This window comes from Phyllobates terribilis, unplaced genomic scaffold, assembly GCF_046119375.1.
Source record: "Phyllobates terribilis strain yellow unplaced genomic scaffold, ASM4611937v1 Scaffold_1__5_contigs__length_1240528914, whole genome shotgun sequence".
NCBI lineage: Eukaryota > Metazoa > Chordata > Amphibia > Anura > Dendrobatidae > Phyllobates > Phyllobates terribilis.
This window is the reverse complement of record NW_027362761.1, coordinates 887367029-887392156: the sequence shown is the minus strand read 5'-3', so window position 1 is coordinate 887392156 and position 25128 is coordinate 887367029.

The window sequence follows — 25128 nt, the reverse complement described above, 5'->3', positions numbered from 1 at the left end:
ACAGGCACCAGTATTGGGAGAGGGGGGCTGGCCGTCAGGGTTCACCGCGGCTCTGGTACAAACCCGGCGACACGGAGGTGGCACGGGCAGGAGCGGACTGAACGTGTCGGCTTCTCACTTTTTGGATTTTAGAAGGGCATGACATGCCTATATCTGTGTCTCCCCCTCCTTTTACTCCTCCACCTCTTTTCTTTTCTCATGACTATATGTACTTGTCACTTTTCCATGTGTTAGTTGTGTCTTCTGAGCAGTTTGTCAGCTTTTGGACACCTTTGAAGGTGTTTTCTATGTGTTTCTATGTGTTTTTGTTTGCCTGCCATTGGTTTTAACGGTGTTCGAAGGTGTTCGACGAACCGAACTCGAACACTACGGGGGTGGCTCAACACTACTGTCCAGTTACTGAAGTTGTCAGTTGTCTTTGGATAGGACATGAAAATGTTGGTTCAGTTGAGCTTTCACTAACATTACCACCTACACCTTCCACCATGACCTTACTTTTTCCCACTCATGTTGGATGTACCCTTCCCCTCTTTTTACCAGCTGTTTAATAAATCTATGTCCAGACCTGTGAGTCACTTGTCAGTAAATTACCAATCAGTATTTATTTGCTCATATAGTAGTGCTGGAGCACGCTATTAGCAGCCAAAAAAATAGATTTTATACTGTGGAGCCGTGGATACAGCAGAATCTCAGTAACAGAAGAAATTAGATTTTTTACTGTAGATGAGGCTCTGATACAGCAGAATCTCAGCTCAAAAGAATTACAAGATGAGATGTAGTGTAGCCTGCTGTTTGTATCACAGCAGTAACAGAATAAATTATTTTTTTTTACTGTGGATGAGGCCTGGATACAGCTGAATCTTAGTGCAAAAAAATTACAAGCTGAGATGTGGCTTGCTGTTTGTATCACAGTAGTAGCAGAATAAATTAGATTTTTTACTGTGGACGAGCCCTGTATACAGCTGAATCTCAGTACAAAAAAATGACAAGCTCAGATGTGCCCTGCTTTATGTAGCATGGTAGGAACAGAAAAAAAAATAGAGTTTCAAAGGTGTACTCCTGCATGGAGCACAATATCAGCACAATATCAGCACAACAGAGTTCTATGGAGAAATGTGGTCTGGTGTCTTTGCCTGGACCACCCTAATAGCAAAAACGATTGATCTGCTGAAAAATCAATTTCACAGCCACACAGGATCCTATTTATCTAAACTATCTGACTTACAAACAACTGCCTAGCTAACTAACTATCTCAATCTCTCAGTATCCAGGAGCAGCAGCAGGAGCAACCTCTCTGCACTGTTACACTAAAACATCATGTTCGCTCCTTATATGGAGAGGGACATGTGACTCCAGCAGCCAATGACAGAAGACCTTGTGTCTTTACATTGTGGATGGTTCTTGCGCCCTGATTGGCTTGCCGGAATCTCCACACATTAAGTTAAGAAAAAAAAAATAAAAATTAAGATTAACAGCCTGACGCTACTCTGACCTCTCCCCACCCTCTCTCCTCATCAAACACATTCCCCTGCTCATCATACAGCACCACTATCCTAGCCAAAGTCATAAAAAGTACAGTAGTGGATACTAGAGATGAGCGGTGTTCGACTCGAACTGTTCGCCAATCTCAAATTCGAGCTGTTTTGAGCGGTGTTCGAGCCGTTCGGCGAACACGAACGATTTGAAAAAAATTCAGCTGTTCGAGGTTATGTTCGATAACTGTTCGTGCACCAAAATCATAACTGGATTTTTTCTCAGTAATGCTGAAAATTAATGTTAATACGCAGTTTGAGTGTACAGCGGGGCGGGGGGAGGGGGAGGGGATGGATCTCTGCAGGAATAATGAAGATCTCCATTTTTTTTTCTCTTTCCCGCATTTACAGTGGGGAGGTGAAGTCTGTCAGCCTATCAGCAGCGCACACACGGAGCGAACTGCTTTTTTTCACACAAGCAAGGTCATGTGTCATTGGCAATGTATGTCACAAGTCCTTGCCCTATAAGACGCAGCAATTTTCCCCGTCGCCACCATTTTCTCACTGCTGCAGCTGCGTGTTAGACGGCACCGCTGTTGCTGTGTGCGCTATACTTTGTTAATTTCAAGCCAATTTTCGCACAAATCTACAGATAGCTTGGGAGTAGGGAAGAGTTGTGATTGCAGTACTTTTAAGGACTAGGTTACATCATTTCATACGACTTTTATCAGGCAGGTCTGTGCTCTTAAATAGATAGGTTGAGAGTAAAGACTAATTGTAATTGCAGTCCTTTTCAGGGCTAGGTTACATCAGTTCCTATCACTTTTTGCCAGGCAGGTCTGTGCCAGTGCTGTGCAAGTTTTTTTCACTGCATTTGGCTAAATCTAACAAAGCAAATCCTTTTTGGCCTATTGCAGAGTGTGTTAGTCAGTGGAGTAGCCTATCTGTGTTGCAAGCTACACCACCTGTGTATAGAATACAATTTTTTTTACTGCACCTAGTGAAGTAAAACCTTTTGGGCATAGCATCATTCTATTAGTCCATCTATACTAACCTCCACCAGGTTGCAAATTCAATATAATTTTTTTCTGCATCGAGGTCTGAAAAAATATTTAGGCTTCTAGCAGTGTGTGGGACTTGTTCTATTAGTCCATCTATACTAACCTCCATCAGGTTGCAAATTCAATATAATTTTTTTCTGCATCTAGCTCTGGAAAAATATTTGGGATTCTAGCAGTGCGTGGGACTTGTTCTACTAGTCCATCTATACTAACCTCCATCAGGTTGCAAATTCAATATAATTTTTTTCTCCATGTAGCTTTGAAAAAATATTTCAGCTTGTAGCAGTATGTGGGACTTGTTCTATTAGTCCATCTATGCTAACCTCCATCAGGTTGCAAATTCAATATAATTTTTTTCTGCATCTAGCTCTGAAAAAATATTACAGCTTGTAGCAGTGTGTGGGACTTATTCTATTAGTCCATCTATACTGACCTCCATCAGGTTGCAAATTCAATATATTTTTTTTCTGCATCTAGCTCTGAAAAAATATTTTGGCTTCTAGCAGTGTGTGGGACTTGTTCTATTAGTCCATCTATACTAACCTCCATCAGGTTGCAAATTCAATATAATTTTTTTCTGCATCTAGCTCTGAAAAAATATTTCAGCTTGTAGCAGTGTGTGGGACTTGTTCTATTAGTCCATCTATACTGACCTCCATCAGGCTGCAAATTCAATATAATTTTTTTCTGCATCTAGCTCTGAAAAAATATTTCTTATTGTAGCAGTGTGTGGGACTTGTTCTATTAGTCCATCTATACTGACCTCCATCAGGTTGCAAATTCAATATAATTTTTTTCTCCATCTAGCTCTGAAAAAATATTTCAGCTTGTTGCAGTGTGTGGGACTTGTTCTATTAGTCCATCTATACTGACCTCCATCAGGTTGTAAATTCAATATAATTTTTTTCTGCATCTAGCTCTGAAAAAATATTTAGGCTTCTAGCAGTGTGTGGGACTTGTTCTATTAGTCCATCTATACTGACCTCCATCAGGTTGCAAATTCAATATAATTTTTTTCTGCATCTAGCTCTGTAAACATATTTAGGCTTCTAGTAGTGTGTGGGACTTGTTCTGTTAGTCCATCTATACTGACCTCCATCAGGTTGCAAATTCAATATAATTTTTTTCTGCATCTAGCTCTGTAAACATATTTAGGCTTCTAGCAGTGTGTGGGACTTGTTCTGTTAGTCCATCTATACTGACCTCCATCAGGTTGCAAATTCAATATAATTTTTTTCTGCATCTAGCTCTGAAAAAATATTTAGGCTTCTAGCAGTGTGTGGGAATTTTTCTATTAGTCCATCTATACTAACCTCCATCAGGTTGCAAATTCAATATAATTTTTATCTGCATCTAACCCAGCCAATACTTTTGGCCTAATACCACAGTTTGGCCACTCAGCTCTGCTCGTATCCCATCCATTGTTTTTTTGTGCAAACAACTCCAGAGTTGTGAATTGGTTAACCACCAAAATGAGTGGAAAAAGGCCTGCTGCTGGAGGAAAGGGGAATAGGCGTGTTGGAAAGGGTCATAAAGGTTGTGTCCGTGGGGTAGGTGTTAAAGCAACAGTAACATCTGCAGAAGAAAGACCATCTTCCAGCCAAACTAAAATGTCTACTTCATTTAGCGGACAATGTGATAAGATCCATTTCTTACGGCCACGCCAATCACTACAAATTCCAGATGAGGCACAAAAACAGCAGGTGCTTCAACGGATATCAAGTGCTCCTTTAAGTTGGCTCTCCTCCACCTCAACTTCAACATCACAAATACTCCAGTCCTCAGAGCTGTCACCCCAATCGCACTTGCTTTCTCTCAGCTCCCAAGTCTCCAGCTGCCCGTCAGAGTGTGGGGTAGAACAGATGGTTGAGTCTGCAGAGCTGTTTACTCATACTATAGCCTGGGAATCAGAGGTTAGCTCCAGAGCTTCTGTGAATCCAGACGAGGAAATGATCTGCACTGATGCCCAGAATCTTTATGAGTCTGATACAGGACCAGACGCAGAAGGTTCTGACCATAATGTAGACCCTCGTTCCCAAACTGTAACTCCTGTTGGTGGAGACAATGAGGAAGACGATGATGAGACTCAAATACCTGATTGGAGCGACAACTTTAGTTTTTTGTCAGGGCAGGAACAGGTTGTCTCTGAGGACAACGGGTGTGATAACACACAGGGTGATGATGAGGAGGTTGGAGATCCCACTTACTGTCAACCCACAGTCAGCCAAGAAATGAGGTCAGCAGAGGAGGTGGAGGAAGATGCTAGTGACGACACGGTCAGGTTGCGCCTTCCTGGACAGAGACATAATACTGGAAGCAAGTCAACAACTGCATCCTCAAACACAACTCTGCCTCTGACCACAAGTCGTGGTGGCTCTTCAGGTCGCATGGGTGCTAAGCCTTGCATAGCCTGGGCATTTTTTCAGATCGATAAAGATGACCCAACTCGTGTTATCTGTAACATTTGTCAGCAAAAGCTAAGTAGAGGCCAAAAAATACATAGTTTGAGTACTTCATGCATGAACGGGCACATGGACATGAAGCTTAAGTTGCAGTGGGAAGCTCACTGTGCTACAATGCGGCCTAGCCGGCCGGGCCAACCACCGTCTGCCGCATATTGTGCATCCGCGGCCTCTTCGTCCTCTGTGTCTGGGGGGACAGCAGTCACACCTGTTTTGGGACGCAGACCTGCCACCTCTTTACCAGCAACAGCCAGCGTAATTGGCAGGTCATCATTTTCTTTGGAGGTGGTAACACCAGCTGGTGTTGAGCACTGTCCGACATCGATAGCACCACCTTTGGATCAAGGCAACCTAACATGTCCACCTGCATCTTCCTCACAGACCGGCACTTTGCCGGGCACACCCTTCTCAACCCCGTCTAAGCACAACAGCCAGCCCTCGGTCCCTCAGATGTGGACAAGTAAAAGACCATTTCCTCCTAGCCATGAGAAAGCTAAGAGGTTGAATTTCACCATCTACAAGCTCTTAGCTACAGAAATGCTGCCTTTCCGCCTGGTGGACACAGAGGATTTTCGAGACCTTATGTCTGCTGCAGTGCCCCAGTACCAGATGCCCAGTCGGCACTACTTCTCAAAGAAAGGTGTGCCTGCGCTCCACCAGCATGTCGCACACAACATCACCGCTTCTTTGAGAAACTCTGTGTGTGACAGGGTGCATTTCACCACAGACACTTGGACGAGTAGGCATGGACAGGGGCGTTACATGTCGCTGACTGGGCACTGGGTAACTATGGTGACAGCAGGACAAGGGGCTGCTGTCCAAGTCTTGCCGTCCCCACGAGTCGTGCGTCAATACTCTTAATCTCAAAGTTCCTCCACTGCTTCTGCCTCCTCAACCTCCTCTCTGTCCTCCACCTGCACCGAAAGGCTGTCTGGTCATGCCACAAGCTTTCTAACTGCGCAGAAGGGATCCTGCACACCTCCTTACTATGCTGGCAGCAGGGCTCAACGTCATCAGGCGATTTTTACTTTGAAATGTCTGGGAAATGTGAGTCACACAGCTGAGGAGTTGTGGTCAGCTCTGGAGAACCAGTTTCATCAATGGTTGTCTCCACTGGACCTGAAACCAGGGAAGGCCGTGTGCGACAATGCTGCAAACCTGGGTGCGGCCCTTCACCGGGGCAATGTCACACACGTGCCTTGTATGGCTCACGTGTTGAACCTGGTTGTCCAGCAATTTTTAGCCCACTATCCCGGACTAGATGGCTTTCTGCAGAGTGCACGGTCGCTGTGTACTCACTTCCGCCGTTCGCATCCCGCAGCTCAGTGACTTACATCTCTACAGAAGTCGTTGGGCCTGCCACTTCACTGGCTAAAATGCGATGTGCCTACCCTGTGGAATTCAACTCTGCACATGTTGCAGCGACTGTGGCAGCACCGACAAGCCCTGGTGCAATACGTTGTGACGTATAGCCTGGGCCAACGAGATCCAGAGGTGGGGCAAATCACGCTGGAGGAGTGGTCTCAGATCAAGGACCTATGCACCCTTCTGCACAGTTTTGAAATGGCGACGAAGATGTTTAGTGCTGACGATGCCATAACCAGCATGACTATTCCGGTGATTTACATGCTGGAGCACATGTTAAACAGAATTCGGAGTCAGGTGGTGGCACAAGAGGAGGTGGAAGAAGTAGAGGAGGAGGAGTTGTATGCGGAAGTGCTAACATCTGCAAGGTCCAGGCGGTCGGCAGCACCAAGGCGGCAGGCATGTGAGGGTGGGAGAGATGGTTTTACCAGGGCGCATAGTAGCAGCCAAACTAGTGAGGAAGGTGCAGGAGCCCAGGAAGAAGTGGAGGACGAACTGATGGAAGACTCATCAGATGAGGGAGACCTTGATCACATTTCTGTTGTGTGAGGTTGGGGGGAGAGGACAGAGGAAGGAAGCATGATTGTTACCTCGCCACCAACACAACAGGGACTTGGTGCTCCTGGATGCGCTAGACACATGAGTGCCTTCTTGCTGCACTACCTGCAACATGACCCTCGAATTGTGAGAATTAGAAATAATCCTGACTACTGGGTTGCCACACTGTTAGATCCCCGGTACAAAAGTAAATTTGCAGATTTTATTCCTGCCATAGAAAGGGATGCACGCATGCAGGAGTATCAGCAGTGACTGTTGCAAAATCTTACATGTGCTTTTCCACAAAACACCAGTGGTGCACGTAGTGAATCTCACAGTTCCAACTGGCCAACCGTGGGACCGTCGAGTGTTCAGCACTCAAACCGTAACAGAAACACAGAATCTACTGGTAACATCAATTTTGCAGAATCTTTTCACCACTTTTTTAGCCCATCCTTTGCAAGGCCACAGGAGACAAGAAGTCTGACACATAATCAACGCCTAGAGACGATGGTACAGGAGTATCTCCAAGTAAACATTGAAGCCATGAGTGTGTCACTAAACCCTTGCTCTTTTTGGGCTTCCAATCTGGATAAATGGCCTGAGCTCGCCACTTACGCCTTGGAGATCTTGTCATGCCCCGCAGCCAGCGTTCTGTCTGAACGTGTGTTCAGCGCTGCTGGTAGTGTGCTGACAGAAAAGTGCACGCGGCTCTCCACTGATAATGTAGACAGACTCACGTTCATAAAGATGAACAAATCATGGATCTGAAACGTCTTTTCTACCCCTGTGTCATCCTGGGGAGAGTAAAAGCTTGATGATTTGTTAAAATCACCTCACCAACCATTTTAAGCTTTAAAATTACTTATCATGTTTATCTGTATCTTGGCTGGAAAATAATTTGGGCTTTGTAGCAGTGTGCAGTACTGATTCTATTAGGCCATCTATACTAAGCTCCACCAGATTTAAAACTACTAATCATGTTTATCTGTATCTTGGCTGGAAAATAATTTGGGCTTTGTAGCAGTGTGCAGTACTGATTCTACTAGGCCATCTATACTAAGCTCCACCAGATTTAAAATTACTAACCATGTTTATCTGTATCTTGGCTGAAAAATAATTTGGGCTTTGTAGCAGTGTGCAGTACTGATTCTATTAGGCCATCTATACTAAGCTCCACCAGCTTTCAAATTAATAATAACTTTTAGCTGCATCTAGCCCGGAAAATAATTTTGGGGCTCCTAGATGCGCAAGACACATGAGTGCCTTCTTGCTGCTCTACCTGCAACATGACCCTCAGATTGTCAGAATTCGAAGTAATCCAGACTACTGGGTTGCCACACTCTTAGATCCCCCACACTCTTCGATCAACCTTTTCATTTTAATAAAGAACAAAAAAATGGTCATTTTTGATATTATAAGCATTAGCAGGTTATTAGAAACTGAAATAAAACAGTTTTCAACTCAAAACTTTATTCTAGGTGATGTTATATTTGCACATAGAACCACTTGTTCGAAAGGAGCTTCTGAACTGTCTTGTCCATTGAATTTGTCAGGTTTTGGAAGGTTTCTGCTTCAATTGTTTTGCATGAGGACAGAATACCCTCCCAGAGCTGTTGCTTAGATGTGAACTGCCTCCCGCCATCATAGACACTCCTTTTGATGATGCTCCAGAGGTTCTGAATGGGGTAGAGTTCAGGGGAGCATGGGGGTCACACCATAAGTTTGTCCCCTTTTATGCCCATATCAGCCAGAGATGCAGATGTGTTATGTGCAGCATGAGACGGTGCATTATCATGCATGAAAATGATCTTGCTGTGGAATACACGGTTCTTCTTCTTGAACCATGGCAGGAAGTGCTGTTTGAGAAATTCCACAAACATTTTGGAGTTCATCTTTACCCCTTCAGGGATCCTAATGGGGCCGACAATCTCTCTCCCCATGATTCCAGCCCAAAACATTACTCCACCTCCTTGTTGGCGCTGTAGCCGTGTTTGCGTGGGGTGTCCATCAACCAGCCATCCTCCACTCCATCCATCTGGACCATCGAGCATTGCACGGCACTCATGGGTGAACAAAACAGTTTTGAAGTCAGTCTTCATGTATTGTTTGACCCACTGAAGCCATTTCTGCTTGTGTGCAGTGGATAGAGGAGGTCGACAGGATGGCTTACGCACAGCTGCAAATCTCTGAAGGACTCTGCATCTTGTTGTTCGGGGGACGTTGGAGGCACCAGCAGCTTCAAAATCTTGTCTGCTGCTATGACAAGGCTTTTTTGCCGCTGCTCTTTTAACCTGACGTAATTGTCTGTAGAAAAGAGTCCTCAATTTTACCTTATCAGCACGCACACGTGTGTACTGTGAATCAGATACATACTTCTTGATTGTGCGATGATCAGGATGAAGTGTCTTGGCAATGTTGATTGTAGTCATGCCTTGACCTAAAGACTCCACAATTTGTTGCTTCTCAGCAGCCGACACATCCTTTTTCTTTCCCATTTTGGAAGAAAATGTAGGCTGCTTAATAATGTGGGACAGCCTTCTTAAGTATTCTTGCCTTTCATTGGAAACACCTGCCAAACTAATTAGCACAGGTGTCTGCAATTGCTTACAGTGATATAAAGAGCCCTGACACACATCACCATCAATGAGTTTAACTGACAAACAAACAAATTCTTCCCTTATCTCTCCTAAACACTTTTTGCATAATAATTTGGAACACAGTGTACATGTGCTTTTCCAAAAAACACCAGTGGTTCACGTAGTGAATCTTACAGTTCTAACTTGCCAACCATGGTCTGTATGGCGTTGTTCAATAAAGGGCCCAAAATTAAGATAACATAGATGGGAGAGGTCTCTATAAATTGGAATTCCTAAGTATTTGATACCCTGTGAGGGCCAGGCAAAGGGAAAGTTGGACTGGATGGAATCCTGTATGGATTTGGGGGAGGGAGACATCGAGGGCCTCAGACTTCGCTGCATTGATTTTAAAATTTGACCATGTAACAAATTGATCTATTTCAGCCATAACAGCAGGGATGGATATATGTGATTGAGTGATATATACTAGGACATCATCAGCAAATGCAGAGCACTTGTACTCGGTGCCTCCCACCTCAATCCACCTAATATTGGGGTTATGGCGAATTGATGAGAGCAGGTGCTCCCTCACTAGGATGTATAAGAGAGGGGACAGAGGACAACCCTGCCTTGTCCCATTGGTGATTATGAAAGGTGATGAAAATGTTCTGACGCGCCCCCTGGGCCTTGGGACACCCGGAGCCAGACCCTTTTTGGTGGATGCTTGTGGGTGTAGTCTCCGTGGCGGCGACCCGGTTCCGTGGCTCAGGGCGGTCAAACCAGTGGTGGAACTATTTATGTGGTTTTGATGTTTAAATGTCCGACTAGGCCACGCGTGGATTGCGGCCAGAGTGAACCGCCGCTGCAGGGCTGACCACTGAGGCTGGTGTTGTGGGTGCAGCAGAGCATAGTATAACTCCCCAGGAGTATAGCCTCAGGGCAGTGTATGCGGAGGATGGGGGTGATGGTGCAGAGCAGCCGCAGTAACGACACGAAGTCAGTGATGCAGTCCAGGGCCTTTACTCACAGTTCTTGTTATCCAGACCACTTCTGCAGGTAACGGCTGCCCACGTCGTACTGTGCTCACCAGATGAGGGGCTCAGACAACTCCCAGATAACTTTGGAGCACTTCACAGTACCCCCTTTGTGTGTCCTTTGTCTGGCCTTTCTTACCAACGCTTCTGTCGGGCTGCCTCGGGCCTCCTCTTGGTAAACTTGGCGCCAGTTTCCCTGACCCTATGTGGTGCCTTCCTAGTGGGTGTAACGATTGGCTGTGCCACATAAAATGTCACAGCCTCCGGTTTCTAGCTGAGGGTCGTTTCCAGCCTCCACTAGTTTCGAGGACCGGTCTCCCTCTTTGGCCTGACCCCTGCACGCAGGTGGATTCGGGCGTGCGGTGGCGACTCGCCTGTCCGTACCCCTGGAATCCCTTCGTTCCACATTCCTGGAGCCTTGTCCGCTCCTCTTCCTTCCTTCTCCCTCTTCCAGGCCTGGGCCTCTGTTACTAGGCCCGCCTCCGGAGCAGAGCTCATGCAGAGCCCCTGCTCCCTGTCACTTCTGCTCAGACTTCTCTGCACTGAACTAAGATGGTGCCCACCTTTTATACTCACTTCTTAATGCACCCAGGAACTGCTTCCTCCCTGCTCCTGCACTACAGGGTTCCCCTTCCTCGGTGTTCCCTCCCCCCACTCCAGCCAGGGACAGGGACTGTCGTGCCCATCTCAGGGGCATATTGGTCGCCCTGCCCCACAGCAATGTGGTGTAATGCATGCAGGTGTCGGGGTCCTGATCCACACTCCATCCTTACCTGAGAGTGAGATATCACACCTCTGGGTGAGGTGCAATACCTCTGTAGCAACCGAGCCCTTGGGGTGCTACAGTTCCATTTATCTTCAGCCTAGGTGACGTATTGCGATACAGGGCCGTGATTTTGGCTATAAAAGGGTACCCTAGACCCCTACCCCAAGCTTTTTAAGAGAATAATATATGGCGTGCCAGGAGACTCTATGGAATGCTTTCTCAGCATCCAACGAGAGTATCTAATTACAAATTTTTAGCTGCATCTAGCCCAGGAAATAATTTGTGCGTAGCAGCAGTGTCTGCTAGTCAGCGGATTATCCCAGCTGTTAAGCAAGCTACACCACCTGTAGTTTGGACACTTAATTTTTTCAAAGGAAATGATTCGGGACCCCGGGATACTCAGTGAAGAGCATCAGGAGGCACCGCAAGGCATAGGGGCTGGGACTGGCGGTAGGACGCCTTGCGGTGGACCACCGAGTTCGATCCTTATAAAAGCTTTTTAACTGCAGCAGCTTTAGTGGACGCTACTGGGGCTGGAATTACGCGGCTGCTGGCATGAGACTTGCCCTCCAATAGATCCTTGTAAAAAGATTTAAAGTGTATTCATTCAAATTAGAGAGACAATTTAAATTAAAAAGCTTAGACCTGCCTCCACCACAGGGGGGCTCGCTCGACCCACCAGCGGACAGGCACCAGTATTGGGAGAGGGGGGCTGGCCGTCAGGGTCCACCGCGGCTCTGGCACAAAGCCGGCGACACAGAGGTCGCACGGGCAGGAATGGACTGGCCGTGTCGGCTTCGCACTTTTTTGGTTTTAGAAGGGCATGACATGCCTATATCTGTGTCTCCCCCTCCTTTTACTCCTCCACCTCTTTTCTTTTCGCATGACTATATGTACTTGTCACTTTTCCATGTGTTAGTTGTGTCTCCTGAGCAGTTTGTCAGCTTTTGGACACCTTTGATGAACAGTTCGGCGAACATACAGGTGTTCGATAAACCGAACCGAATTTGAACACTACGGGTGTGGCTCAACCCTAGTGGAAACGCAATCATTTACCGCACTTTTGAAGAATTTGGCAGATGTTCAGTAAATAAGCTCGGGTGTCCAATCATGAATCTGAATGTGCAACGTTCGAGCCGAATTTGAAAAAAACGGAACGTTTTCTGAACATGTTTGCTCATCTCTAATTATGATGCCCTCACAACCTACCACACACAGTAAACTGTTCCCAAATACACTTACATGGTATTATGGCCCCCAACACAAGTATTATGTCCCCTCACAGATTTATGCTCCCTACATCCTCCACACACATGTACTGACTGATAAATAGAATTAGAAAAATAAAACTACTCACCTCACCCCATTCCCTCCAATGTGCTGCTTTACTCTTTAGCCTAAGTTTTCTGAATTTCTGCAAAGCAGTTGTGATCTGATAACACAATCATCTCCAATTACAGAGTGGCATCGGCTGAATGATGGAGCAAAGAGCCAGAGACTTCCTTTTCTATCATTGTATTCACTGGTATATACATCCTAAGGATGCAGATAATAGTCAATGAAATGCAGAGCAGGTGGCAGCATGGTGCAGGACATCATTAAATCCAGCTCTTTGGCTGTCCTGGTCTGCAAGTCACACCTCAACAGCCAAAGGGCTGTTTATGGCCTGCGGGTTGCATTTTACCCAGGTCTTGCATAGATTGAAGACTTGAGCCATGTCATCAGCTGCGACAATTGATTGTAACACACAGCTGCAAGATGTATGTAACATACATCCCATTGCTACAATAGCCTGGAAAAAAAACTTCAAAGAGTATTAATTAGAGTTGGGCAAATTTTTCAAGTGGAATTAAACCCTACTTGAATTTTTCAGAAATCTCTATTACATATGTGTAACACTCTGAGATCTCCTTGGATAATGTTGACCCTACTTAGCCGTGGAGTTTGGCACCCTGAATTGCGCAAATGGTGCTCCCACTCAATGTCTACCTGCCCTATTATTCCCTATTACACCCTATATGTTGCACTTTGTGGCACTATAGCATGCAAACCTGAAATATCTGAAATTTGAATTTCATTACTGCTCTAGAAAATAGGAAAAAACAAGAATACTTAGCGCATAAATTGATCAATTCATGTCTTCCCAGCAGCTGCAATAAGGTGATTCTCTTTACTGGGAGCCTATCCTAGTGTAAATCCTCTCCTAGGCTGAAACATTTATTTATATGGTTTGGTATGATCCTGCTGTGATTAAAACCGCCCGAGGCCTCGATATAGTATAATACACTCCCCATAGGCCTCCATACAGAATAACGCACTCCTAATAGGCCTCCATATAGTATTATTCACTCACCATAAGCCTTTATATAGTATTATGCACTCCCCATATGCCTCCATATAGTATGATGCTCTCCCCATAAAGAAAATGCAATACTCACCTCTCTACCTCCTTCCCCCGCTGCTCTCATGAGAGAGGGAGTGTCAGCAGTTAGAAGTAGCGCAGCTCCAGGTGAGTCCCTCAGAATGCGGGGCCTGGGGTGGCCCCACCCTCTGTCTACCTCCTCCCCCGGTAGCTATGTTTCTGAGCAGTAGGTATTGTGTCTCCAGAAGAATTAGCCATTGCTAATGTAAATTAAGTTCTGTTGAACCTGAAATCCTTGAAAAAATGATGTCTTCTCAAGATAACTATTTAATGTCACCATCAGGCAGCATTAAGCATGATACATCTGTCTCCTAAGCTTTCTGAAATTTGTTTCAAAGTGAACATAGGCAGTATAAGTAAAGAAACACTACCAGAGCCTTTCATGTTCCTATTCCTGTGCAGGTTTCTGCTGGGAACTTCATTCAATCAAACAAACATATTATTTGTACAAAAAATATTATTCCATTAATGCAATTTGTTAAAGAAAATTGCATTAGTGAAATAACAAGAGTTTTTGTTTGCTAAAATACAGTGATGTTTCTTTTTGTGCCCTGTCTTGTGCATGACCCAAATCTTAACAGGTTCTAATGGATGAATTCAACACAGTTAATGACCTTCAAAAAAATTAATTTCAGTAAAAATAATAAAGAAGCTGAGGCTGAAAGAAAATCGGGAGTCATCGAAACCCTGCACATTTTTAATAAAAAATGTTTTAGTAGCCCAATCCTGCACAAATTCTCCTGGGGAATATGATAAAAAATATTAAATATTTCTACAAAAATTGAAAATGTTGTTAAAGAAAATAGCAATAATGAAATACCAAGAACTTTTTTTGCTAAATTGCAACAATTTTTACTTCTACCTCTAATTCTAGGAATTCATCCTAAAAATTGTAATCTGCATCAAAAGTTTACATTTTTCACTTAGTTGCACAATTATTCTGCACACTAAAGGTTTCCCAACAATTTTTTACACACAGATAATATCCTAAGAAAAGTAAAATCTAATTTTTACTTTCTTAAATATTCAAATATTAGGTTTATTAATCTTTTTGATTGACCAACAGAACTGTAGTTGTTGAATAATAAAATTAATCATCAAAAATTCAGATTGCCTAATAATTGTGCACAGTGAGGTACCAGGAAGTCGATACCAGCAGTGAGGGTGAACCCAACCTCACAAAATGCATACCTTGAAACACCCAGTGCTTACTCCCAGCCGGAAGTTGTAGTCAAAAGTGCGTTACTAGGCAGGAGATGGCTCTGTGGATGTGCGTTGTTAGGTTGTGTCAACATCTTGAGCTTAGTATTCAGCTGGATATACTGGTTAGCATGAACATGGAACACGCAGCTGAAAGAGCAATATGCGCAGAGAATCATAGAGGGCAGAGCAAGTAACTGTGGAGGGCAGTGAGGTGAGTATTAGGTTTTTTTTATCTTTTTTTTTAACATTTTATGGGGTTTTTTTGTCCAGGGGTCATTCAATTTGTGGAGAATAAATTTGCTTCAAATTGAATCTCCTGGTAAAGTCCATGCCATTTGGTGAATATGAATCTCAACAGATCCGCTTACCTTCAGTATGCATAGATAGATGATCCTGTTTTAAAGATAAAATTTGCGCCTCTATTGCTGTATTTCATAGATCAATCAGTTCACACTCGCACTGACTCTGCATGTCCTCCACCTCCCTGTCATTTTAATCTTTGTATTATTACTCAGAGACTGAAACTACCAATCCCATTTTCAATATTTTCAATCAGTGCTGTAGTGCACAACAATCTACAGTGGCATGTAAAAGTTTGGGTACCCCTGGTCAAAATTACTGTTATTGTGAACAGTTAAGCAAGGATGAAATGTTCTCTAAAAGGCCTAAAGTTAAAGATGACACATTTCCTTTGTATTTTAGGCAAAAAAACATATTTTTTCATCTTTTACATTTTAAAAATTGCAAAAAAGTTTGCCATTGCAAAAATTTTGGCACCCTGCATGGTTAGAACTGAGTTGCAACCCCTTTTGAAAGTATCACAGCTTGTAAATGCATTTTTGTAGCCAAATAAGGGTCTTTCGATTTTTGTTTGAGGGATTTTTGTCCAATTTTCCTTGGAAAATTCTTCCAGTTCTGTGAGATTCCTTGGTCGTCTTGCATGCACTATTTTGAGGTCTAGCCACAGATTTTCAATGATGTTCACGTCAGGGGACAGTGAGGGCCATTGTAAAACAGTCAGCTTGCATTTTTTGAGGTAGTCTATTGTGGATTTTGACATGTTCTTCGGATCATTATCCATTTGTGAAGCTATTCTCTTTTCAACTTCAGCTTTTTTACAGATGGTATTATGTTTGCATCAATAATTTGTTGAAATTTCATTTAATCCATTCTTCTCTCTACACGTAAAATGCTTCTGGTGCCATTGGCTGCAACACAACGCCAAAGCATTATTGATCCACCCCCATGCTTAATGGTTGGCGAGATGTTCTCTTTTTGAAATTCTGTGCCCTTTTTTCTCCACACATACCTTTGACCATTGTGGCCAAAGAGTTCTATTTTAACCTCTTCGGTCCACTGAACTTTTTTCCAAAATACATCAGGCGTGTTTAGATGTTCTTTTTCATACTTCTCCTGAGGATGCAGGAGAGGCTTTCTTCTGCTGACTCTTCCATGAAGACCATAATTTTACTGGTGTCTCTGAACAGTAGAACAATGTACCACAACTTCAGAGTCTGCTAAATCTTTCTGAAGGTCTTTTTCAGTCAAACAGGGGTTCTGATTTCTCTCTCTAGCAATCGAAGAACAGCTCTTACTGAAGATTTGCTTGGTCTTCCAGCCCTTATCTTGACCTCCACTGTTCCTGTTAACTGCCATTTCTTAATTACATTTCAAACTGAGGAAAGAGCAACTTGAAAACACTTTGCTATCTACTTATAGCCTTCTCCTGTATTGTGGGCCTCATCCATTTTTATTTTCAGAGGGCTAGGCAGCTGTTTGGAAGAACCGATGGCTGCTGTTTTTTGGCACAAATTTAGAGGAGGGTGGGTTTTTATAAAGCTGGGAAATTTGCATCACTTGGCCCTTCCTAACGATTATATTGAACAATCCATAATCCTAACAGGCCAATTAAGGTCTGAAACCTTGGTCAAAGTTGTCTGAGCACACAAATCTCAAAGGGTGCCCAAACTTTTGCATCCACCCATTTTCCTTTTTTATAATTTTTAAAATTTAAAATTTACAATATATATTTTTTTTTGTATAAAATACAAAGGAAATGTGAAATCTTTAACTTTAGGTCTTTTAGAGATCATTTCATCTTCATCTTGCTTAACTGTTTACAATAACAGTAATTTTGACCAGGAGTAACCAAACTTTTACATGCAACTGTAATTTAGGCTTCATGTCTCCAACTCTAACGATGCGCTGAGTATTATTTTTCACAATCAGAGACTCCTACTAGAGATGAGCAGATTGATCTGCGGAGGATTAAGTTTGAGTTGAATTTCCAAAAATTCCCAGTTTCACCTGTATTTAAACATTTTGAGATTCAATTTGCAAAAAATAAAAAAACTTGACTGGCACCATTTCCAACATTGCTGAATCATCAAAGAGTAGGATAATGGCAATTTTTCCCTAATGAAGTTGCAGTGGCAATGAAATGTAGGGATTCATACATTTACAAAAGCATGTCACAGAATGAGTGTATTATGTACTTAATGTGATATTGCTATACATGTCTTAAATGCCTCTCAGTAATAATAATTGTATTCTTTTTTTTTCTCTTATGGTTTTGATACGTTTGGTATGTTATGGTAGCTCCTTAACTCTATATGAGTGGTGCCCTCCACAAAATTATAGTTCTTATGCCCATTGTCTATGTTGTTGTCTTATACAACAACTTTCAGGAGTGCTGGCACACTTTTTCTGTTTATACTATATTATAGAATTATTATGGATTTACAAGCCAGAGAGGCGGCATGAAGCAATCAAACAGATGATATTTTTGGCATGGGTCCACCTGGTGTGGAAAATATTGATACAGGAGATGATGATTTCCATAGATTATCGAATAACTTAATGAGGTTACACAGCGCACTTACTAAAACCTGGTGGAATGTAAAAAGTCTTAAGGAATATATAAAAAAATGTGTGTGGCACCAAGGGGGTTGAGAATCTAGATTTTCCCAGCCTGGGAAGTTGATCAATATTTTAGAACTGTATTGGAGAATGGTTTGTCCCAATGTTATGTTATGCTCCTGTACATGTTAATTACACATGACAAGGTTTTATTGGACAGGCTCAAAACTGAGATGAAAACAAAAGGAGAGAATCTTAGTAATTTTGATATGATAAAGGAAGTCTCAACTTTCCAACAGCTTCTCAAAAGTATAATTGATCAGTTTGAAAAAGATATCATATGGGCTAAGAAACAAAAGCTTATATGGGACAGAAATGATTTTGATACACAAAAAGCCTATAAATGGACACATCAGGGCAATTTGCGTGTTATCAAGCCAGACAAACAAAAAAAAGCTAATGCTCTGCCATCATGTGAACCATCCTTTAGTGATGAATTTTTATCATCAGAACTAAGCAAAACAGAAAACAGACCAGAAGGGGCAGATGTATACTTACTGTACCAAATCTAAGAAGAAGAACCAGGAAATTCAGAGATTGGTCACCAATCAAGAAGAGATATCTGAGACTGAACAGGAAAAAGTAATACGTTCTCCAATTCCTGATATAGATAATTTGAGAATCGTTAATTTGTCTAATCATATACTCAATTGGATTGAAGAGACTTTATTGTCTAAAGACTTATATTTCTTCCCAATGAACAATCTTGACAAATTTATGCTTATTAAGGACACCAATCTATTTTGCAGGCAGTTGAAATTTAAACTTTTGTATAGCCAACCTTCCTTGATTAAAACCCTCCCACAGGAAGAGAGAGCAGCCTTCAAAGATTTTCTTGATGTACTGGAAGAGAATGAAGACCCTTTGGGTAGAATAAACAAATTTACGGGTAGAATCTCTTCTCAAGCTATGCCGTCCATTTACTTATATCGTGCAATTCAGATATTTTTTAGCACTACATGTAGAGACATCCAAAATCTCAAAATTGACAAAAACAAATATAACAACTTATCTCACTCTCTCAAAACTGGAAAGAAATAAAGATTTTGTTATAAAATAAGCTGACAAGGAGGGGAAATATTGTATTATGGTCTAATAAATTATTTATCAAAGAGGATAAACATGATTTGTCAAAAAAATTGTGTTACAAGCTCTTCCCCTTGGACCCTACATCAGCATTAAAAACAAGGATTGATCCTGAACTCTTTCCAACACGACATCATATCAAAGTATGATCTGGAGTTTTTGACTACGAAACACCCAAATGTCCCCACCTTTTTCATGCTTCCCAAAGTGAATAAGTCACTGAAAGAACCACCAAGTAGGCTTATAGTAGTATAGGAATAGTCAGACTTTTTCATCGACCTTGTGTCTACCTTGATTTTTACCTCCAACCTATGGTCTCTTCTTTAGGCTCATACATCAGGGACTCAGCAGATCTCATGCAACATCTTGAGGTTCTCATCATTCCAACAGGTACCATTCTGGTGACCCTGGATGTAGAAGCTTTAAATACAAGCATGAAACATGTATTGGTCATAGGAGCTGTTGCTTTTTTTCTGGATGTTTATACAACGGGAAGTAGGAGACACAATTCTTTTATTTTGGATTTATTGCCCTTAACTTTAAGTATCAACTATTTTGTTTTTGATTGTGTCTTTTACAAACAGATTTCTGGTACAGCAATGGAAGTACAATGTGCCCCCCCCCCCCATGCAAAATTGTTTTTGGGGAGGTGGGAGCAGACCAAGATTTTACCACTGGATGCATTTTAATCACATGTCATACAATGGGTTAGATTCATATATAACATTCTATTACTTTGGAAAGGTACTATCGAGAAATGTGAACAATTTGTTGCCAGTTTTAACAACAATCATTGGAACATCACATTGACATGTAACCTCTCCCCATCATCTATAGAATTTCTGGATCTGCGAATTACACTGGAAGGTGCCTCTAGAAAGACTACGTTATACAGAAAACAAAAAGCTAATAATAACCTTCTATATTATAACAGCTTCCATCCAGTATATCTACAAAATGGCATCCAAATGGAGAGTTTTTACAAGCATGGAGAAACTGCTGCACCTTGGACGACTTTAAGACTGAAGTCAAGGATCTGACCAACAGTTTTGTTACTAGGAGTTACCCTGAAAAATGTAAACTCTCTAAAGCCTTTCAACATTCACTACGAAGCAACAGGAGTGACATTTTTCTACCAAAAGCATGAGAAACCCCTAACCCAGTCAATGTGATCACACCCTGTAACAATCAATGGTTGGACTTGAAACAAATTTTTAATAAAAACGGGGCTATTTTATTAAGTTAGTCCAAACTTCCAAGATTCACATCAAAGACCTCAAAGATAACGGTTAGACAGGCAATAAATCTGAAAGATCTCTGAATGAAGAATTTTAATTCACTGGATTTTATAGACAGAGATAGTTTCATAAAGGTGTTTATGAGATGTGTTTATCATAACCCTTGCCTCTTTCCCTTCCCTCACCTTTCCCCTTAGACACAATCTGTTTTTAAGCTTTTCTTTTTCTTTATTCACAAGATTATCACTAAAGAATAGACTTCATCACAAGAGGAATAGTCCTTGACGAAAATCCAATACTGACAACTGGACTGTCATTCTTCACTTACTGTATGTCAGATTTGGGGTTCTAGATTACTTTTTTCACTTTTTACACTCACATTACTCGAATGCCATAAAACATCCGTGTTCTCACTTTTTTATGTTTGTTTTGGGTTTTCAATTTTTTTGCACACGTTTGGTAACCACTAGCACAATCAAGTATATAGCGCTTCATACTGTAGATTTTTAATGAGACAATTAAAGAAAACAAAATAAATTCACTTTTTTAGGATTATTTCCCAAATATGCATTTGCACACACATAGAATAAAATAATGTTATATGAGTCTGATTTACATCCTCCAGAATTATTTATGCAGCGCTAGACATTAGTATTACTCAGGTACTTACCTCTTTGTGGAAGGCAAAAGTTATGCAGTATATTTATATATTTTGCTATTTTTGTTTATATCATATAAATGAGGATTTACAAGCATCAAAACTAGCATAATGAGTTGCATCATATATATACACTGCTCAAAAAAATAAAGGGAACACAAACAACAGAATATGACTCCAAGTAAATCAAACTTCTGTGAAATCAAACTGTCCACTTAGGAAGCAACACTGATTGACAATCAATTTCACATGCTGCTGTGCAAATGGAATAGACAATAGATGGAAATTATTGGCAATTATCAAGACACAATCAATAAAGTGTTTCTGCAGGTGGGACCACAGAGACCACATCTCAGTACCAATGCTTTCTGGCTGATGTTTTGATCACTTTTGAATGTTGGTTGTGCTTTCACACTCGTGGTAGCATGAGACGGCCTCTACAACCCACAGAAGTTGCTCAGGTAGGGCAGCTCATCCAGGGTGGCACACCAATGCGAGCTGTGGCAAGAAGGTTTGCTGTGTCTGTCAGCATAGTGTCCAGAGGCTGGAGGCGCGACCAGGAGACAGGCCAGTACACCAGGAGATGTGGAGGGGGCAGTAGGAGGGCAGCAACGCAGCAGCAGGACCGCTATCTCTGCCTTTGTGCAAGGAGGAACAGGGGGAGCACTGCCAGAGCCCTGCAAAAAGACCTCCAGCAGGCCACAAATGTGCATGTGTATGCACAAACGGTTAGAAACCGACTCCATGAGGGTGGTATGAGGGCCCGACGTCCACAGATGGGGGTTGTGCTCACAGTCCAACACCGTGCAGGACTCTTAGCATTTGCCATAGAACACCAGAATTGGCAAAGTCGCCACTGGCGCCCTGTGCTCCTCACAGATGAAAGCAGGTTCACACTGAGCACATGTGACTGACGTGACAGAGTCTGGAGACGACGTGGAGACCGATCTGCTGCCTGCAACATCCTTCAGCATGACCAGTTTGTCAGTGGGTCAGTAATGTTGTGGGGTGGCATTTATTTGGAGGGCCGCACAGCCCTCCATGTGCTCACCAGAGGTAGCCTGACTGCCATTAGGTACTGAGATGAGATCCTCAGACCCCTTGTGAGACCCCTTGTAGGGAGGTCATACAGGCACATGGAGGCCACACACAATACTGAGCCTCATTTTGACTTATTTTAAGGACATTGCATCAAAGTTGGATCAGCCTGTAGTGTGTTTTTTCACTTTAATTTTGGGGGTGACTCCAAATCCAGGCCTCCATTGGTTAATAAATTTGATTTCCATTGATGATTTTTGTGTGATTTTGTTGTCAGCACATTGAACTTTGTACAGAACAAAGTATTCAATGAGAATATTTCATTCATTCAGATCTAGGATGTGTTAATTGAGTGTTCCCTTTATTTTTTTGAGCAATATGTATATATATATACAGTGCCTACAAGTAGTATTCAACCCCCTGCAGATTTTGCTGGTTGACACATGCGGAATTAACTTGGCATTGTGACATTTGTACTGTAGATCAGCCTGGAAGTGGGAAAAGCACTGCAGCAAATTTTGTTTTTTTTTTTTTTTTTTTTTTTTTTTAAAACGTTAAAAGTTAATTCAGAGTGTCATTTATTATTCAACCCCTCAAACCACAAGAATTCTGTTTGGTCCCCCTAAAGTATTAAGAAGTAGTTCAGGCACCAAGAATAATGAGCTTCACATGTGTGGATTAAAGATCTCTTTTGCCAGCCTTTTCTGACTATTTAAGACCCTCCCCAAACTTGTGAACAGCACTCAGACATGGTCAACATGGGAATGACAAAGGAGCATTCCAAGGCCATCAGAGACAAGATCGTGGAGGGTCACAAGCCTGGCAAGGGGTACAAAACCCTTTCCAAGGAGTTGGGCCTACCTGTCTCCACTGTTGGGAGCATCATCCGTAAGTGGAAGGCTTATGGAACTACTGTTAGCCTTCCACGGCCTGGAAAGCCTTTGAAAGTGTCCTCCCGTGCCGAGGCCAGGCTTGTCCGAAGAGTCAAGGCTAACCCAAGGACAACAAGGAAGGAGCTCCGGGAAGATCTCATGGCAGTGGGGACATTGGTTTCAGTCAATACCATAAGTAACGTACTCCACAGCAATGGTCTTCCTTCCAGACGAGCCCGTAAGGTACTTTCAAAGCGTCATGTCAAGGCTCATCTACAGTTTGCTCATGATCACTTGGAGGACTCTGAGACAGACTGGTTCAAGGTTCTATGGTCTGATGAGACCAAGATCGAGATCTTTGGTGCCAACCACACACGTGACGTTTGGAGACTGGATGGCACTGCATACGACCCCAAGAATACCATCCCTACAGTCAAGCATGGTGGTGGCAGCATCATGCTGTGGGGCTGTTTCTCAGCCAAGGGGCCTGGCCATCTGGTCCGCATCCATGGGAAGATGGATAGCACGGCCTACCTGGAGATTTTGGCCAAGAACCTCCGCTCCTCCATCAAGGATCTTAAGATGGGTCGTAATTTCATCTTCCAACAAGACAACGACCCAAAGCACACAGCCAAGAAAACCAAGGCCTGGTTCATGAGGGAAAAAGTCAAGGTGTTGGAGTGGCCTAGTCAGTCTCCTGACCTTAAACCAATTGAAAACTTGTGGAAGGAGCTCAAGAATAAAGTCCACATGAGACACCCAAAGAACCTAGATAACTTGGAGAAGATCTGCATGGAGGAGTGGGCCAAGATAACTCCACAGACCTGTGCCGGCCTGATCAGGTCTTATAAAAGACGATTATTAGCTGTAATTGCAAACAAGGGTTAATCCACAAAATATTAAACATAGGGGTTGAATAATAATTGACCCACACTTTTATGTTTAAAATTTAATAAAATTCAACTGAGCAACATAACTTTTTGGTTTGTAAGATTTATGCTTCTGTTCATAAAACCTACTCTTGTTTGCAGTTTGAAGGCTTTAACTTATTTGCATCTTATCAAACCAGCTAAATCTGCAGGGGGTTGAATACTACTTGTAGGCACTGTATATATATATATATATATGTATATATATATATGTGCATATATATTGTCATATATATTGATTGCAATCAGTATATAGTACAGGTCAATATTATATTTCAATTCTTTAAATCTTTATGTGTGAACTTATGCTAGAATATTTCACCAGCAAATTTTCTTGAATATTGGCAATTTTAAGATGTGTCTCATAAGAATAGTATGATCTGATCTAATATCTATTTCTCCATCCCCTGTATATTTTGTTTTGCTATCTGGTGGTCCTCTTCATAACATTATGTGATACCATGTCTTTTCTGTTTCCTTTATTCCTTTTTTTGTGGGTGCACATCCTGCAATCAATCAGATTCAGCTTGATAAGAGCTCTTCCTTTTCTACTACACATGCATCAATGATTTCTGTGTCACTCATGCGCTCCAATTCCTTGTCCGGCGCCATTTTTTTGAGGCCAGGATGCATGCTAATAACTCAAATGTTCGAATGTTCAGACGTGTAACTTCTTGTTTTGGTACGTGATGTGACTGAGCGCCATATGTGCATGAGGTTAGAGACGGCCGCCCTCAGCTGATTTTTATTTCAGGTAAGTACTATTGATATATAAAATGTACAAGCTTCATACTACATTGCTATCCTTGCCCATGATGAAGCCACACTAGCATCAGCGATACGAGTGAATAATTTCCCCTTATGTCCTTCTTTCATTTCCTGGAGTATCCAGTATGGTATTTTTTACTTACTGATGTTTATTTTTGATTGCGCTGATTTGTTATCATGATATCATTCATATGTATACAATTTGTATTTTCTTTGGCATTATAGATTATTATATCTCTTTTCTATGATATTTTTCACACAAATATTTTTTGTCTCCACTTTATGTAAGTGAAGTTCTTTGCACAGATGCACTTTGTATACTACATGAATGGATTTTGTATATACTGACCAGCATATAATAGGTTACCTTTCTTCATTGTTAAATATCCATGTGAATTTGGCATCTTCACTCAATATGGGCATAGCAATATAATAGATAATAGAGGGATATCATTGTTTTGGGCATGTAGGGATAGACCCAAGTCCCATACCAGACTGGGCCTATTGTTTTCATTATGGTCATTTGTGGTCTTTTTAAATGTTTTTAACATTTGTCTGTGGCTAGTTTTTGTTAAATAACATTTTTTTCAGGTGATCACCGTGTATAAATACGGTACTTCTTTTTTATTTCTCTTATGGTTTAATACATTTTTATGGTAGATCCCTAACTATATGGGAGTGGTGCCCTCCCCAAAATTATAGTTCTTATACACTTTATT